The sequence below is a fragment of the Amphiprion ocellaris genome, chromosome 6, assembly GCF_022539595.1.
Source record: "Amphiprion ocellaris isolate individual 3 ecotype Okinawa chromosome 6, ASM2253959v1, whole genome shotgun sequence".
Taxonomy (NCBI): Eukaryota; Metazoa; Chordata; class Actinopteri; family Pomacentridae; genus Amphiprion; species Amphiprion ocellaris.
The window spans coordinates 28,200,257-28,214,162 of NC_072771.1; the positions used below are offsets into that span (position 1 = coordinate 28,200,257).

The 13,906-nt window shown below is 39.9% G+C and overlaps 1 protein-coding gene and 1 non-coding gene across 6 annotated transcripts in view; both read left to right on the forward strand.

Annotated features, from left to right (window-relative positions):
* Positions 1-13,906, forward strand: part of grid2 (glutamate receptor, ionotropic, delta 2) — a 529,256-nt gene that overhangs the window by 257,011 nt on the left and 258,339 nt on the right. The gene's annotated exons all lie outside the window — the stretch shown is intronic.
* trnai-aau (transfer RNA isoleucine (anticodon AAU)) lies at positions 7,365-7,438 on the forward strand. Its single transcript has one exon. It is a non-coding gene; the product is annotated as a tRNA-Ile (tRNA).

Here is a 13,906-nt window from a genome sequence, read left to right on the forward strand (position 1 = left end):
CAGCTGCATGTTACCAAACATTACTTTCCCACACTAGAGCCAATCACCTTTGACAACACTGGAACTAACATTGCACACAGGTCACCAACAAGACCATGTCAGTTAACCCTGAGCACTGCACATTGCCGTGTGGATGAAAGAATGGTTTAATTAAAACAGTCTATGTTAACTTAAGGACTTCAACAGATTCTTACTTAAATTATATTCATTTGAGACATTTACTTTTTTATTTTGTTCTGTAACAAAAATGAGAGATACTTTGACTGAACTGTACTTTTGCATTAACTTTCACGTCTCTGGATTCTCTCTGGATCTCTCTGGAAAATGAATTAATATTTTTATTGTTTTTTTAATACTGCTTTTTAAGGACAGTGAAAGTTAAATGTTTAATGTCAACAGTGTGGTTTAAAATTAAATGATAAAATCTGACAAATCTGGTACTTTTGCTAGAATCCAGACAAAATGACCAATTAAAAGCACTTTTTTTTTTTTGTGGCAGAGAGCCTTCAGTCTCAACCTGAGCCTCTATAACCTGTTACCATGGCAATCTGCAGGGAGAGAGAGAGGAGTGACACAAAGGGATACATATATAGAGAGAAACAGTATGACAGGCTGAAATGGGATAAATAGACTGAAAAGGTGGGAACGAAAAACAGAGACAGTGCATCTGTGAAGGAGGCAGATCTGAGACAGAACCGGACAGAAACTGAATACACAGAGCAAATGACTATTTAGAGAGTGCAGTGTGTTCATCCAGGATCCATCCCTGTACCTCTCACAATGATAAGGTTTGGATTACAATACTTAATCTGTCAGATACACTCTGTGCCATACTCTTCATGCCCCTCTGCATTACAGGAACATCGGTTCCCATTTTAGAATAGAATATGGACTCATCTCTTGACTGAACTGTGTGTGTCTAAAGGACAAAAGAGCGACTCTGTCGATATTCCATTATGCTGTATAATGTTAGGGCTCCGGAGGACTGAGAGAGAGTGAAAACGAAGAGGTAGAGTGAAAAAAGAGGAAGAACATGAAGAACTCATGTAATCCTTACGGTATTCTACTCACAGAGCTGTGTTACACAGCACAATATCAGCAAATGGGATTTGATAGGCATATTATGGATGATTTGTTTTGCTAATATTCACTCTAGAACTGAACGATCCCTGATTGTTTCACTTATATCTGTGTAACTGTATTTGGGAATCAGACTCGTGCTTCTTTCAGTTCAGCCCCCATTCTCTCACATTATCCTTTGTTTCTGTCTCCTCTTCCAGCTCTCTGCTTTCACAAGATTTCCATGGCTTTCTGTGCAATGATTTGAGAAATTCTCTGCTGTTTCATAGTATGACTTCATGCCCCTCTCTCTACTCGGTCACACATTTACCTCCTTGAATTAGTGGCGGAAATGTTCTTCTCCATTGCTTATAGGAATCCTCCCTTTGTTTACCTATGATTGTAAAGGAAAGCCCAAGTAAAATGCATTTGTGTGTGTGATTAGTCTTCCATGAGTTCATTTATAGAATCTCTGAATCTATTTGGTGGATGTTTAGAAAAGAGAATGAGAGGCAGAATAGTGAAACAAGGTTCATAAATGGAGAGTAAAGAAGACTGAAACAGGAAACAACAGGGGGTATTGTGAGAAAGAGAATGAAGCAGATCAGTGGTTTGTGTAGTGCACTCTGTACCTTGTTAGTGGTGGACTGTAACTGTCTGCAAGATGTATGATCAGTACATATTTAGACTGGAAATTTAAATAGAAAGAGACACAGTCAGAGAGATGAGGTTTGGCGACGCTAATCATTCCTTTATTGTATTTGATGACAAGCACCATTGTTCAGCTGCCAAACTTAACTAACACACACACAAACACGCACGCACGCACACACACTCACATACAAATGGGAGGCAAAATGGGAGATTTTTGTCTTTCATTTTGTTCTGTCACCATCTACTTTCATTCTCTCTGCAACCGTCTGCTCACTGCTCTCCTCCTGTGCCAGAATGTTGTTTATAATTTTCTAGCATGGTAAGCAGTGGTCACATTAGCATGAAATTGACTTGTTTCAATGACCATAAAGCATTCATGGTTCCAGTGATAGCACTGTTGCCTCTCACATGGTTTCCCACTCATTATATGATATATCATCATTTATGCTATGTGACTGCGACTGTGTACAACAGTGTGAAGTTATAGTACTATGCATTGTTTTAATGCAGCCTTTTGCAGATGAGTGTTTTTGTGCATGTGTGTGCAGGCTCACAAGTGAAAGCCATAAAGTTAAATGGTTGTAGTCATTCTGTTATGCTATTCCCACAAATCACCCTCTCTTTACCTCAATTCCTTACTCTGTCTATGAACATGTACATCAATCTTCACTTTTTAATTAGCTTTGTTAAACTTTTTATTCTTGTTGCAGCTTGTGGAAAAGGGGATTATTTTTCTGAGCGAGTTCCCTGTGGTGTGGAGCAGAGGAAAAGAAAGGAGGGAGAAGGAAAGATGGATCTGCAATAATAATCTGCAAGAATAGGCTCCAGAGAGACAGAGAGAGCAGGGATTGGGAGAGATGATCCCTAAAGGATGAGGGCTGAGAGATAGTATACAGACCATCAAGCTTGTTTCCTCTCACTTGTTCTTTAGAAAGAAAATTGACTTCTGTCTCAGTCAACCATTAATCTTGTTACAGTGACTGACTCTAGTGCTTGGGCAGGGTGACATACATATGCATACTTCTTACGCATGTGGACACACAAAGAATAAATACCACTGGTTCAATGGCACAGTTCAAAATTAATATTTCTTGTGTTAGCATGCTGTCTCTGCCAGCTGGATCTGCAACAACTGTCTCTGTGGCCCAGGGCGCTAACTGCACATGTTTGTAGGAGAGCTTATAGTTACATTGACATCCCTCACTTCATTGTCTGTGCGCAAAACCAACGCACACACACAGCTGCACTTCTCTAAATTATCTAAACCGATTTGTATGAATTAGTTTGCCCTCTCACCTGAATTCCTGAATGCACGTTCCCATGCCCTGAAGGCATTTTCCTCTTTTTAACAGGGAGCACTGGGTCATTACAAGAGCTGGTGCTGAATGATTTATCAGCTATCAAGTTATGTCCTCTACACTTTTACCAAACTGTTTTCTCTTTTTAAGTATATTTATTGAAATCATGATATCTTTTTCACTAGGAGATGAGAGTTAGATTTACTGGAGTTAGTCACGGAAGTTTTGTAAGCCTGCTAAAAACTCTCAAACCTTAGTTTATAATCGCTGTCTTTCTCCTTCAGTGTCATGGATATAAAGACATACTGACAAGTCACATCATCCAAACACAGAAACACTGAAGTGTCAATGTTGCAGATGTCGGCCAATATATTACAATATAGCCTTTAAATATGATACATGTACAAGTGTAGCTTATTACTGTGTTATCTCAATTAGTATGTAATGGATGCTACATGTCACATATGGGCTCTTCTCCTGTAACTCCCTCTTTTGTTAACTGAAGGCTGAATTCAGAGAACTGTGATCCCATTAAAACTGGTCATTAACATTACAGATGTCCTGTCATAGCAGTTACTTTACAGACATTAGTCATGTTCACCTGACCTCAATTACCTGCACAGCTTCATGTAATTTAGGAATTTATAGCTAAGCTCATCTCAGTTTTCGGTTCCACAGTTGACGGCCATGAGACACCGATTTAATTTTGTGAATGAATGGTGAGCTCACTGAATTTACTCACTGAATATGGAAAATGCTACTGATTTTCTTCTGCAGCTTCTTGATCTTCTACTTCCATTGCAAAAAAAAACAACAACAAAAAAAACCTCAAGAAATCTGAGTTTATCAACTACTATGCTAATGCCGATTCACACTGAATTAATATTGGTGAATGATCTGCATTTTGCAAGATGTGGTTGGTTTATTATAACGTCCAAAACAAATTTCTAAAGAATTAAAGAAGCAGACAAAATCTGTTCCTGTTACAAAAAAAAAAAAAAAATGGGACAAATGAGGACCAGCACATGCGCACACATTCACCTGGAGGCTATACCCTGTATAACCATTAGCAGCGAAATCGTAGCAATTTGTGGAAAATGACTTCGCTCAAGGGTATATTGGCAGTCATTTGTGGAGGGATGGTGGGCACAGCTTGCTTCTAAAAAATGAAACAAAAAGTTGCGTAATGATATAAAAGAAGCAAGAGAGGAGAGAGAGGGATGGAGGTCCTGTTGTAATGGTTGTAGTGGGACAGACAATCCAAGCAGGCCAAACTATTGATATGGGGATGAGAGAGAAATTGAGAGAATGAGAGAACACAAAGAGCTATGAAGTCTCCTGTTAATGTGTGCACTAGTGTATGTGTCTGTGTGTGTGGTTAAAGTAAGGGACAAATGTAGGATCTAATTTGGAGGGATGGAGTCCAGAAAACAGAACACTGACACATTTAGCTACTGACCCCCTATCATGCCCCCTTTGAAATGTAATTCCTCTCACTGAAGGAAGGAATTTGTCAGGGACGGAAGGAGGAAATTAAGGATGAAAAATATGAAGGTGAGAACACACCTCAGTTTGAAGTGTTAGACTCCGGGGTGAGGAGGGAAGGGGAGGAGAGAAGACACAATTCAGAAGGCAAAGGGTGAAGGAAGAAGGCAAGACGGTGAAAACAGAGTGATAACCAGGAGGCGCAGAGGAGGACACAGCAGGTGGGAACTAGTGGAGAAGAGGAGGCCAGCTGTGAGAGTGTGAACATGAACAAAGGACAGGGGAGGAATGGAGCAAAGGAAGAAGGTGGTGAAAACAGTGGCTCATGCTAGGTGCAGACAGAAAATCAGCTGAAGTCACACCTAGTGGGAATGAGCCTCAAAGAGAGGATATAGAAAATAGCTGGAGAGGAGAGCTAAGATGTCTGCTGAGGCAAGTGAAGGGTGGAGAAGAAAGCCGAAGTGATAGTCAAGGCAGGTATGAATGCTGAGCTGAGAAAAAAGATAACCCAGCCTTACCAGAGTGCTGAGATGGAGTAGAAGAGTATAGAGTGTAAATAGCTCAGAGTGAAACTTATCAGAGAAATGAATGTTTTTTATCTCTAAAATGAGGGAGGAGTGAAGCAAAGTTGGGGCAGTGAAAATGAAGGGGGACAGGAAGATAAAAACGTATGGGGAGTTACAAGGTTAAGTGTTGGTGAATCCATGGCCAGTGTTATACTTTCTACTTCTGCGAGGGTCAACATTATGTTAATTTTGTATTTAACCCAAGTCCGCAAGAGTCTGCGCTGACTCCTCCACACAAATCCACATGCTGATCAAAATGTGTCTTCACATGACAATCATGCAACGGTGTGCTTGCTCAGCAGTAGTGTGCATGTCACAGAATACATTAATACATCTTGCATATGCATGGAAAGGAATCTTCCAAGACGACCCTAATACACTAAAAAAGTAATGTAAAAGCAGCAACCAACAATACATATATGGTGTCCACAACTGTGTGTGAATCTGCAAGAAAATATAATCAAGGCTTACGACAATCAGATTTTAAAGGGAGTTTGCACAAAACAGGAGTTGCCATTCCATTCAGGCTGAGATGTGAATGATTGACTAGAATACACAATGTGATAAAAGACAATGACTGTAGGTTGTTTGAAGTGAACAGGACCAATCTGTGGATACTACAGGCTCATTCTGATACGTATTAAATAACAATCTGACAGGATAAAAATATGAAGGCTTAATCTGCTTATCTATTATCTGAAACATATTCACCCCCTTGGAAATTTTCCCATTTCTTTTTTTGCTTTTCAACGTCGAATCATGGTTGATTGGTCTCAAATAGCCTTGCACATATAGAGAGTCAATTTTACCCCATTTTTATTTGCAAAACTGCTCGAGCTCTGTTAGTTTGCACAGGGATTGTGAATGGACAGGCCTTTTCAAGTTTTGTAAAAAGGGCAAAAATTTTTCTATGCATAGTCTTCCCCATCTCAGCCGCTGAACTTGTAACTCCTTCAGAGGAGTCATTGGTGACCTGGTGGCTTCCATCACTCACTTCTTGAGGACAGTCAGCTCTAGTCAGATTTGTGCATTTGTCATATTTCATCATTTTTTTTCAAATGATAGATTTAATTGTACTCCCAGTGATATTCAGTGATTTGGAAAATTGTATTAATTGGACTTAACAATGTTGGCTTTTCAATATCCTTGTGACAGAGTTGCTTGAGGGGTTCTTTTGTCATCATGGTGTAGTTACAGCAGAAGTACCGATTTACTAGTGTCTTACCTTCCAGATACAGGTGCCTTCATGCTACATTCACTGCACTCAAGTGATTCTCCATTTAACCAGTTGTGTGACTTCTTGTGCCAAATGACTGCACCTGTGTTGGATTGGGTGAGTTACTTTAATAGGGATGATACATTTGCAATCATGTATTATTATGTACATTTTAGATTTCTAATCATTTTGCCATTACTTGTTGATGAAAGAGGAAAACATCCAATGGAACTGAATACTTTGTATAGACATTGTATTCCAGACAAGATGTCTTTCCTCTTTTTGGCCTTTCTATAGGCCTCAAGGAATCTTTTTTTTTGTCTAGCCATTCTCCAGGGATCGATTTTCTGCAGGAGATCCTAAAAAGAACTAATGCTGCAGATAACACAGATTCCAGGGTCAAGAAGTCACTAAAACCTTTCAACTCCAAAGAGCTGGCAATTCCAGGAGGGGAGGCATTTTTATCATGTGACATTTCCTCTTGGAATGATGAAAAAAGGAAAGTGGGGGATGGGGAAGGTGAAGGAAGAAAAGAAGTGGAGTAGCTGAGCTAGAGAGAGGTAAAGGCCTGAAGCAAAATAAGTCAGGAGGGGGAACAGTAGCAGGACAGGAGTACTCCCCTGTGAGATCAGAGTGAGAGAGAAGGAGAAAGAGCTGGCAGTGCGTGTATGCCTAGAGGGAGTTAGGGGAAGCCAAAGAGAGGTAAAGACAGGTGGGAGGGAGGGAGGGAGGGAGGGATGAGGAGCCAGTGGAGGAAGGAGCAGAGTGCAGGGAGTTGGAGGAGGGAACAAGGAGCCATGCAGTATGAGAGAAAAAGACAAACAGGGCAATCAGTGTGGTACAAATGGGAGGGAGAGTCAAACTGTGTGTGTTTGCACCTCTGTTTCCCCCCAGAAATGTTTCTTGGCAGCGTTGTAAGGCATCCTAAATAGCTTCTAGACCATATGGCACCAGGACTCTCCAGGGCAAGCATTACAAATGAAGTACTTTTCAAGAGTTTGGAGGCTGAATTAAACACAATGTTTCCTCCTCATTACAACACACATTGGCATTCTCCATCCACCATGCATTAGGAAAATTTGTCATGGCCGGTTAGCTCAGAAGGTTAGAGCGTGGCGCTAATAATGCCAAGGTCGCGGGTTCGATCCCCGTAATGGCCAATTTATATTTATTGGGGGCAGTGGTGGTGCAACGGTTAAGTCTCTGGACTACTGATCAGAAGGTCAGAGGCCCGATGCGGCCACTGTTGGGCCCTTGAGCAAGGCCCTTAACCCTTCCTGTTCCAGGGGCGCTGTACTATGGCTGACCCATCGCTCTGACTCCCTCAATTGGGGAGATATGTGAAAATCAGAATTTCCCCTCGTGGGATTAATAAGGGATAATAAATAAAAATAAGCTGTTTTACAATCCAGCGGCCATAATAAGGGATAGTGAAAACCTACTGGACTAAACAATGTATTACACACATTATATACTACCAGTCAAAAGTGTGGACGCACCTTCTCCATTAATGGTTTTTCTTTATTTTCATTACTGTTTACATTGTAGATTCTCACCGGAGGCATCAAAACTATGAATGAACACATATGGAATTATGTAGTAAACAAAACAGTGTGAAATAAGTCAAAACATGTTTTATGTATTTGTTTTTTTTCCCTTCGAAATAAGTTCAAACTTACAAAAGCAGCTGTATCTACTATCATGTAGCACAGATTTTAGAGACAATTTATAAAATCAAGCACTTTTGTTGCCATGAGAGTTCAATATTTCTGAACCAATAGTTTGACTCACCTTTAGATATTCCTTTGGAATGAGGTCAGGACTCATAGCAGGCTTCTTCTACATGGTTTTTATATATATGCTTTGTGAGGAGCTCTTGAACGAAAGTAAAATACAAAATCCGATATCTGCTCTGTCAGTCTTACTTCTCCTAGACTTAGCTATGCTCAGTTCAACATCAGTAATAAATTTTGTATCAGAAATGGGTCTTGGTGATCAAATTCAAGTTTCAACTAAGTATCTTACTTCTTCCCAGAGTTTTCTCACTTATAAAATCTACATATAAACTTATTTTTTCCCCACACACACAGATCTCACTAGTAAATGAGAGAACCTCTGTCTGTATGTGTGTACCTTTTCTTTGCATATCTGGGCAACAGTACCTATGATTTACTTGTCAGGCATGTTTCTGCGGACCCAAGGAAGTACAGTGTTTAGACTAAAGGTGTTTGGATGTGCAGTGAGCTCTTGGGGGTCTTTTTTTATTTTTTAGAGTTAAACCACTTAATGTGACATTTACCTTTGCTGATGCCAACATGTTTGTGACAGCAGGAATAGCACTAGTTTTAGTTTTTCATTTAACTTGTTGGTTTGTTGTAGTGTTTTTAATGCATTGGTGCATCACAGCTGAGTAGATGTACAGGACTGCAAGTAAGTTCAGCACATACTTTATATTTTTATTGTTATTTCATTTAAATTCACTATAAAGATGTTGTACAATACCATAGCTTCACTTGGTGGCACAGTGGTACAGTAGTTAGCACTGTCACCTCACAGCAAGACGGTTTGGGGTCAAACCTGCTGGTTGACAAGTAGAGTTTGCGTGTTCTCCCTATGGGACATGCATTGTAGATTACTTGACAAATTTAAATTGGCTCTAGGTGTGAACATGAATGCTTGTCTTTCTCTTTGTGTTAGCAATCTGACAGCAGCCTGCCCAGGGTACACCTTGACTCTTACCTTCTCTGGATTTTTCTCTTAGTTGTCTATTATTCTTTAAAATTGTGAGGGAGAAAACTCAAAGAATCCTATTAGGACAGCAAAATAACTCTTGTGTTTCCGATCTTATTCTTAAACTACACAGGATGGTTTGTCTTAGTTTGAGTTATTCTCTTGTTCTTTCAGATAAGCCTTTATTAATCTCACAGAAGGAGACTGTGCAGTGTTACAGCGGCAAAGGGAAAAGTGCAAAAATCTAGGGACATCAGTAGAAATTAACAAAACAAAGAACAAGAAATACACATACATCCTTTTATTATTGTACAAATTCTTTCACATGTAAAAAGTCATATATTGCTTAGATTCCTTTCAATCTGTAAAATAACAACAGGGTTAGTGTATTTGTTGAAAAACATTGCTTACCGTATTTTCGCGACCATAAGGCGCACTTCAAAGTCTTAAATTGTCTCCAAAATGGACGGAGCGCCTTATAATGCGGTGCGCTCATGTGTGCACCGAGTTCCAACATCTGTAAATGTTATTGTGTGACTTTTATGAGCTCCGCTTGACTGACTGACAGCATTTCCTACCGACACGCTGCTTATATAGAGAAAAGGCGGACGTGACAGAGGACAGCATGAGAACGTTAAAGGGGGAAGTGTGGGCGTGAAAGAAGACCCTAAAGACACGCCCCCAGTTGGTATATAGTGCCGGTATTTGCATTATGCAAAACAACATGGGTTTGGCGTCACCGTCCCTGTTGATCTGTGACTCCATGCGCGTCCATCTCACAGCCGCTGTGAAAAACCAAGTGCAGCAAATGAACTCGGAGCTTGCTATCATTCCGGGAGGCTTGACGAAGGAACTCAAACCGCTGGACATCGGTGTAAACAGGGCGTTCAAAGTGAAGTTGCGAACGGCGTGGGAGCGATGGATGACAGATGGCGAACACAGTTTTACTAAGACTGGGAGGCAACGCCGGGCGAGTTACGCCACAATTTGTGAATGGATTGCGGATGCTTGGGCTAACGTGTCTGCTTGCACTGTTGTTCGAGCTTTCGCAAAAGCCGGCATCATTTATGAGGAGCCGCACGGCAACGAGACTGACTCTGATAATGACGAGCGGGAACTTGGCGTGTTCCATGGAGAACTAGCCCAGCTGTTCATTTCGGATACAGAAGATGAGGACTTTGATGGATTTGTGAATGAGGATTGATCAAAAAACAACGTGAAAACATTGCTAAATACTTCAATAAAGTACAACTGAACTCAGTTTAGCTTCCGCTTCCTTTTTTAAAACACACGCTAGCATGCATGTTTTCAGCTAGTACAGGTATGTTTTACTATGTCCGCGCTCTATGATCCGGTGCGTCTTATGTATGTGTTAAATACAGAAATAGCACCCGGAACTGAGACTGCGCCTTTTAATACGGGGCGCCTTATGGTCGCGAAAATACGGTACTCATTTCTCATAAGGGGTCTTTCAGAAGAAAATATGTCAGAATTTAAAATTTCCAAATAAGAAGATTATTTATTTCTGATGAGACAAAGAGCAGAATATTGTGGCCAGCAAAATTTGCCTCCAGCTTTTTACCTGGGGCTGAGACATAGCATTCTGAGACTGGGTTGTATGTTTCAATCCAGAATGCCTTGATAATATTCCATTTTCACTGTACCCTGCACAGACTAGAGACACCCTGTGCCAGTCACAAAGCCACTGAATGACATAACTGAGTCTCGTCCATGTTTCACAGTGGGCATGGTGTTCTTTTTTTTTTTTTTTTTTTTTTGAAAGCTTCATTATTTCATCTTTGAACACAGAGCTGATATTTTTCTCAGTCTGTTCAGAGGATATTTTCCCAGAAACGTTGTGACTTATCCACATGCATTTAAGTATCTTTCAAAAGTCGGTCTTCCTAGGTCTTATCCATGAAGCCCACTTTGATTCAGAAAGTGACATATGGTGCAAGTAGATGCTGCCATACTTTGATCTTAGAGGTCAGCTTGTAACTGTTTTGACTTTTTTCCACATTTATTTTTGGTCACTCTGAAGGCAGTTTTCTTCTTTTGCCCCTATCCAGGAAGGCTGACCACAGCCCCATTAACCTCAAACCTACTGATAATATTAGCATCTGTGGTCACAGGGTCATCAACATGCTTGAAGATGGTCTTGCAACCTTGGCAGTAATTTTCTTCCTTATCTTCTCAGATAAAGCTCTTCCTTTTCTTTTTCTCTCATGTGTCCCCTGTACCTACTCAGAAGGCAGGATTGGACTTCTCCACTTTTTACAGTGTGAAAACTAATTTTAGAATTAAAAACAGGAGAAAATGCACATAATAGGACCATGCAGGAACAGTGACTGCTCAAGCTCCTATAGTTCCCCCTCCCTTCTCCTCTCTGTCATTTATTCAGTTCAAAAAACCAGCCAGCAGCTCAGTAGAACCAGCCAATTCCAAAAGCCCAAAATGTCCAATACCCCTAAAATTCCAGAATATGGAAGACATAAGAATTTCATTTTATTTCTTTTTTTTGTTTTCCTAAAAAGAGTGTGAGTGGGAGCTGCCACTGATTTGTCATTTAGAACTCGGCCTCACATATATTTGGTCCTCAAACCTGGTATTTTAAGGCAACATAATAAGAATATAGAATAATACAGAATAAGAGTAAGAATCAACATGGCACATCAGAGGGAGGGTGAGAATGTGTTGTGGAACAGTACTTTCCAGCATTCTAAGTTTTTCTCCGCATTCGAGATTGATTCGTAGTGAACAAGAAAATAAATAAAAAATGGCTTCAAAGGCCTTAGTTTGTATCTGTTTTGTCAGCAGAGGTGCACACTCACAGCTTTCCAATGTCACCAATCAACTTTTATGTATTTTGCTGATTTTACTTTTCTCTTGTGTCACATCTATTACATAGCAGATTGAAATGTCTGTCAAAATACAGCTCTTAATGTGACACAGTCAGATCTGAAACATGTTAGATTAAGGTCTGAATCATGTAATATTATCCTTCAAATGTCAATGAATATAATTTGTGATTTTGTTTTACTATTTTGGACTTTTGCTGTCCACAACTGACGTGTCCAACTGCCTTTTGAATTAAATACCTGGAGCATCACGCACTTTTTTTTCTCCAGTAGCACCAATAGTATCTCTCTAATCAGAAAATGTTTATGCATTGGGGTGAAGAAAAATCTCTGAAATTGTTGGATCCATCTTTGTGGCTCCCTAAAAAGTGTATTGGGAATTAGATGGATTTTCTGTCCAAAATATGATGACCACAGATAGCTAAGTGCTCTGAAACTGAACCCTACTGTCATGCCAGGGGTGGCTGTGTTGTGTGAAGACATATTTCTCGCAAAACCTTGTTAGTCTTCGAGATGTTTACACTGTTCATGTGTTGACATGTATGTACGTCTATGTAGCCATCCTGTTGTCTCAAAAAAAAACACATAAACATGCAATAAAAAGCGTATTAGATCACCAATGCTAAAACAAGAAGCTCCATCCATGTCAAAGTTTAAAATCATGCTCTAATCAGCATCGTTAACATGAAAAACTATCTCCCAAAGCTAATATCATGCTGATATGTACACTGCATCTGCTCTGCTTGAAAAATATGGAGTTGAATGTTTGTCTGGATTTTCATAAACAAATGAGTTTGAAATTACAGTGGTGTTTACCAGACCCAAACCACAGAATCATCGCTAATCACCAGAAAATAATGTTGTACATCGTCGCTATGAGTCCCTCGTGAATATGTGAGTTCAATTGAGCCAGCAAATGTTCCAACTAAAGAGTACTAAAAATGGGAAAAGCATTAAAATGCTGAACAGCATAGTTCACATTTTTCACATTTTGTATTGAAATGTATGCTCTCTTTTAAAGTATGTCTTTGAATTTTACAGTATCAGGTCCCTACAACAACATTCAGACTGTAGTATATGTATGTAAAAGTACTACGATTTTCCAAGGCAGTTAGTATAAAGTGACGCAAGACGCAATCTTTTGGAGGTAATAACAAATTCACGAATAGGAAATTTCAAGTAGGTACAGAAAATGGAGTCATACATGTTCAAAATCTTCTCTCCAAACAAAAGTATTAAACCATGTTTGTATCATATGACTTTGTTTCTTTGGGTATCAACTACTGCATCATCTGCCTGGCATGGGGTGAAATCTGTTACTCAGTATTCCGGTGCTCTTAAGGTCATGCCATTCTGTCAGAGACGACTTGGGATCATGTAGTTTACAAGACCTTCGTCTTCAGGACAATACAAAGAAATAGTTCCTTCTTGTTGCTCACTTATCCTAAGAAGCTCCCATCAGTTACAGAGACAGGAAAACAACTGTCAGTCCTATTTTCAGCTGCATCCACCAGTGGCTCACATCCAATTCAGTCACGATGCAACACCATAACCAGTTCAAGAAATCATACTGACAAGAAATCTCAAGCACAAACTGTTCTCCTAAACACAAGCACTTCCATGTTTACACTTTCTGGATGCATCGTGGTGTTCCTCACCCCATCCCTGCACAGTACTAACAATGCTGCAGCTAGATTACAGCTACAACATAGACTAAGATTTGTTGTCATTTCCACAAGAGACTAATTTAAGGTACCTTAAATGTTGCACAATGCAGTTTAACACACAAGCAAGCACAACCACAGTGTTTATTTTTATCCCTCTGTATTCTGGCCCTGCAATGTTAGAAGTTCCTTCTCTTTACGCTTTGATGTGTTTGTCTGCAGTTTAAAGTATGTTTGGTTTTGCTCAGCAGTCTGTGGTATTGTCAGCTTTAAGTACATAACTTGGAACTGAGGAAACTGTTATTTTGTTGCTCCCTAGTGCTCTTTAACTCCCTTAGTGTTTACGACTGCAGTGTCACTATGGACACTGCAAATG